Genomic DNA, 6095 nt, shown 5'->3' with positions numbered 1-6095 from the left:
ATTACAGACGTCCTAAGGACAGTCTGATGCTGCGCACTCAGTAATAAAGATAAATAAAATTAGAAATCATAAAAATAAAGCTTAGGACTGCATAAGGCAACCACTGTTATAAAGGTGATCCAAGCTCCTGCCTTTCTGAGCGTTTGATTCGGGGGATAACAACCATCCTGGTTGTTATCAGTTGCATGGCTCGCAATTTGCATTTATTTTTATTTTGTTTTAAGAAGACCTTGGATGCCTACTTTGGACAAGCGGACCACTCCTGGTAATGTAGGTGTATGTATGTAATAGAACTGTACTTTCACGGTGTGTGTGTGTTGTTTTTTTTATGCATTTCTTTACAGGTGAACTACAGGTACCAGCGGGCCCTTAATGTCCCGCATGCTGGTACTTGTGGTTCTCCAAGTACCAGCATGCGGGGGAGGCTTGCTGGGACTTGCAGTTCTACTGTAAAGACAATGTTTATTGACCAGGGGTGCCCTTGACCAGGGGTGCCTTTATTGGGGGGTCCCCAACTCCCCAGGGATCCCCTGGCCTGGGCTGACTAGTGGTCAGGGCTGATGCTGCGCCTGGGGGGCCCGGTGAAAGGGCTCCCCTGGCGCAGCATCAGCCCGACAGCACCGGACCCAAGCAGGAGCTTGGGTTCGGTGCTGGTTTAAATATAGGGTGAACATCACGCTTTTTTTTCCTCCCTATATTTAAAACCAGGTCTGGCCCTGCAGCCAGGTGCTGGTTCTTAAATTACGGTGGAACCCTACTCATTTTGTTACCTGGAATTTTAAGACCCAGGACTGGCTGGAAAGTCCGGGACTGGTTAGCCTTTTGTTTGGGGACCTCACGTCAATTTTTAAGGAAAAATTAACCTTTAAAGCAAACTAAAAAAACAAGCAGCCTGCACATATTTCACTGATATGTGCAGGCTGCTTGTTCGGGAGATAAATTTGGGCGGTTACTTCGGGACTTCAAAACAGACAGGAACGACTAAAAGCACCATCAATCAAAACGATCCTATCAAAATCGGGACCTTGGTAAATAAAAAACAACCATTTTTTATCAGTACTATCAGAGTTGAAAAATGGGACAAATCGGGACCAACACGGATCTTAATAAATTTACCCCTATATGTCCAAATTCACCTGTAGTAGATGTTTATTGGACAATTTTACACCATTGTGCGCCTGCAACAAATAAAAGGTTTCCCGGTGTCTGGTCTCTCTATTAGATGTGGTCCCAAGTGCAATGAGTTTCCAGGCCAAGCTGCCCACTTCCCCAGGCTTCTACTGCACATGTCCATCTCAAAACATCCAGGTTTTCAGGATATCCATAATTGAGCACAGGCAACTTAATTAGTAACTCATTCAGTTTGATTATACCATCTATGTACAAAAATAGATATCCTTAAAACCTGGAGTGTTAGGATGCCTTGAGGACCGAGATTGGGAATTCCTGGGCTAGACAATAGTGCTCTATTGCTAACTTTAGATGTGGCATCCTTACGTAGAATACATGTATTTGTATTGTGAATAATAGGGGTGTGTGTAAATATATGCACTGTGTGTGTATATATATATATATATATGTGTATGTGGGTGTGTGTGTGTATATATATATATATATATATATATATATATGTGTGTATACTATACATACACTCAAAATTGAAATACAAGCTATTTAGTGAATAATTTAAGTTTGCAACCCACATCCAGGGTCTGCAATCATTTTTTTGCAAGCCCCACATTCATGCTGCTGAAAACGCTAAAATGCAGTTAAAATAAAATGTTCCTGTCTGCCTGATGTGTCGACTAACAGCTAGTTTTTAAATCGCACCCAATTGATCTTTAAATGCATTGACAGCAGCTAAGCCAACATTAAGCAGTTATTATTATTAATTGGTATTAATATTAATCTCATACTATCAAAACAATTAAGCCTGCAAACTATATCTAGGATTCTTGTCTTTTAATATACATTGTGTGTGTGTGTGTGTGTGTGTATGTATGTATATAATATATATATTTAGAATATTTGTGTGTGTATATAATACACTATGTAGACAAAAGTGATTGGACACTGACAGCAAATAGATAAAAAAGATTTTATTAACGTCAGTACTTTCTAGGTCCACCACGTGCAGTGAATAGTGCTGACACCCTTCTTGGCAAACCGTCCACAAGTTCCTGGACAACAGCAGGCGGTATGTTTAGCCATTCCGCCTTTGTATATAGTGACCAACTATGACACTGAAGAAGGTCGAGTCTGCCAAGAACACACCCATTGCTCCAATTCATCCCAGAGGTTCTCAATGGGGTTAATTTTCTGTATACCAGTCCAGCGTCACCCTGGAATCATGACAGCTAGCATTGTCGTCCTGATAAAAACATTTGTTGTTTCCGTAGAACTGCCACAATGTAGGAAGCACAGACTTCTCAAGAACATCTCTATATACTTCTCGTTTTATACCTTCAAGAACACGTGTCTGATGCAGGAGCACACCATTTCGCTTGCGTGGGGGTGTCCAATCACTTTTGTCTACATAGTGTATACAGTATAATGTGTTGTTTTTTTTATAGTCAAACTGGCGCCTTCGAGGTGATCCTCACAAAGTGGTTCAGGTAAGCAGCCACCTCTTTAATTCTCAGGGTGGAAATCAAAATACACACATAAGCTTCCTGTTCCTCTTGTTGACAAGAATCTAAGAAGGTCTAGCTGTCTATTAGATGATCCAGAGTTGATCGCCCTTCACACAAGAAACTAAAGCATTTCAAACCCTAAGCTCATCCTTATGTCTATCTTGATAGATATGGCAAACCTATATCTTTCTTTCCCTGAGTTTTGCGCCACCCGACTCCTCTTTTTGAAGCTGGTAGATCAGAGTGGATGTATCTATGCATACCTTCCAACTGTCATAATATTGACTGGATAGCCCTGCTTTTTGGTCATTGTCCCACCCTTGAGCTGCATTGTCATGTGGGGGGAAGGAGCTAGATCAACGCTGCTCTGCATATCAGAATGGATGGTGTGCGGCATCCGGATTAAAGATAGACAGTGTCTAGATAGAAACTCAATAGGTCGATGCCAGCTAGTCGACATGCAATATGTCGACAGGTACAAAAGGTCAACAGGGACAAGTGGTCAAGATGTTTTTTCAACATTTTGAAGGTGAGGGTTAGGCTGTGTAAGGGGATGGTTAGAGTGCAGATAAGGCTTAAGTGTCAAAAAAAAAGTGTCAACCATATGTGTATCGACCATTTGTTCCTGTCAACCATTTGCACTGTCCACCATATGCGTCCACCATTTGTATTTGTTCGATCTAATTTCTGTCTACCATCTGTTAATCCAGTGTGTATCTAGACACTGTTGACCTTCTATACTGCACCCATGGCATCTAAATAGTGTAGAAAGCTGATGGGGGCAGCCTAGCAGCTCGGAAACACTGGGCATGCCCCCCAGTGTCATGTGTAATGGAGGCATAAGGTGTGATCACGCCCCCAATGTGTTTTGCCACATGCGTAGCTCGTGGTCATGCACCTTTTTTGTTGACACCTGCGGCAAATACACAATGTGCCGATCCCCCTCCTCCGCGGTATGATTTATACGTGAAATATATTGGTATGAAGCTGTTTTTGTGATCGTGCCGTCCCAGACTCCATAGCACAACAGTTGAGAAACCATATGTTGTTTGACTCTGGCAAAATCAGCAGATGCTTGTTACTGCTAAAACATGTCTGCACTGAAGAAATATCCTAGTGCCACGAATATGTACAAGATTAACTTTTACTACTGTGACTTATTTGAGTATACAGCTCTCATAAAAATCAACCAGTAGCCTATGCAACAGATGTCTCACTTTTCCATGACAACTATGTAATTATAGTCCTGAACTGTTATCTTAGGCATTATTAAAATCACTCACAGCAAGGGTTGTAGATGTTATTTGTATATGTGCTGTGTTACAGCCTGGCATTTGAACACATTAAAATGTTAAAATGTGAAAGCTTTTACATTATCCAGATGTCTCTTAATATATATTCACCTAATTAGTAGTAAATTGACTTTTTTCCCTTTAGTGGAAGAGAGCAGAAATGTTTTTATCTCCTTAGATGCAAAATGTTTTTTTTGTGTGTTTTCTTTTCCTTTTGCAATCTCACATCAGTTGTATTCTAACAACAGTAGTAAGAACGGGATCAGTATGATTTACTGATGGCCGCCGGTTCAAATCCCGACAGCGGAAGCCCGGCAGTGTAAGTATATTTTCTATTTACTAACCTAACCTCCCCCTCCCTAACCCTCGTTAGGGGTGCCTAACCATAACCTCCCCCCAATTGCCTAACCCTAACCCCCTCTTCTCCGCAGTCTAACCATAAGTCTCCCGGGGGGAGCCTAACCCTAAGTCTCCCAGGGGGGTGCCTAACCCTAACCTTCCCTCCCAGTGGTGCCTAACCCCCCCTTCCCCTAGCCTAACCCTAACAGGAAGAAGGTTAGAGAGCAAATAATTGACATGTACAATATAAAGGCAGTCACTTAGCTCAAGGCTTGAGCAAAAGACAGACAAGTATACAATATTAGAGTACAAGCAGGGGCGTATTTATAATGGGCACAAGGGGGGGCCCGCAACACACACCTTGCACCCATATTATACTTACCTCTCCGGAGTCCCACGTCGGCACCTGCCGCTGCCATTTTGCCCATGCGCTATAGACTCTAGGTACACTCTAGTGCCCAGAGTCTATCAGTGCACTGCCGGCCACCGGACTGAGGAGGGGGCCCGTGACGGAGAGTGCACATAGGCCTCTTCCTCTCTTGAAACGCCCCTGAGTACAAGTGCAAATGATATGCACAATTACAAATAAAAGATAAAAGGGTGTTTAGCTTCACCCGCTGAGCAACGCGATTGGAGGATCACCCAAAATAATTTGGGTCTCAAACTATTTGGTCATACGCATACAGTGATAAATCTGGGATTTCTTGACGTCGGTAAGGTTGAAAAAGGAAGGGACCTTTCTCTCCTCATCCTGGCTAGTATGCATTAATACTAAACCCAAAGGGAGAAGACACCCAGCTCCCATGCCAGAAAACTGTTCTTAGTAGAGATGTTTGACAATCCAGGAGGGGTAATTTCCATGTGCTGTTTCCCAGCGTTTCCAGTGGTTTCCTTAATCCCATACCACACTGCTCAATGTACAGTAAGGTAGAGTGCACATGTATTTTAGTAATCTCAGAGTACACACTATGATCACTTGACATCATAATCCTACACTTTCATTATGTGTTAATTACTAATAATGATGGTACTCTCTCCACATACTCCATAATATGTCCCTTACATACAACATTCCATTGTATTTGGGAATACCTATTTTATGATTCTGCTCAGTCCGTTACATCCATATGAATGTGGTAGGGAAATTGTAATGATATATTTTTTTTTGAAAGGGCTAATCTAGAATGGAGTTTTACCTGAAAACACAACATCATAGACTTAAAGTGGAAATTCGACCCATAAATATCTTGCCAAATGCCAAAGTCTTGTATTTTCTCACAGTATTAAACATGGACAATCCAGATCTGACGTCCTCAAGTGTTACCTGCATACGCATGAAGGGCTTTGATTATGGTTAGGTGTAAATTCATCTGAATGGTTCGAGTACGGAGAAGGGATGCAGGAGAAGTGATTGAGTTTGGTACCCACTGTATATGAACGGCTCAGAATAATACCTCTGGCTACACACCCACAGAACTGTTCCATTGCCCCCTCCCTGCATATCTCCCTGATTGCCCTCTCCATAGCTTTCTCATTACCACATTCATAGCTCTCTCATTGCCAGTTCCCACCATAACTCACTGCACACCCCACAGTTCACACTGCTCGCCTCATGCCTCACTCTACTCTCTTCGTTCCTGACACTGCAACCCTCACACCTCACACTAGACTCTCACTACTTCAATCATGCCTCACACTGCTGCACTACTCCCCTCACGCAACACACTACTCCCTTCACACTACACCCCTCATGTCTCACTGCTCTCCACAAATTGCTCGATTCATGTCTCAGAGCCTCTCTTGCACTTGACTTCGCCCAGTACCCCAATTA

This window comes from Taudactylus pleione, unplaced genomic scaffold (genome assembly GCF_031769625.1).
Source record: "Taudactylus pleione unplaced genomic scaffold, aTauple2 ptg000093l, whole genome shotgun sequence".
Taxonomy (NCBI): Eukaryota; Metazoa; Chordata; class Amphibia; order Anura; family Myobatrachidae; genus Taudactylus; species Taudactylus pleione.
This window is presented reverse-complemented; position numbering follows the sequence as displayed.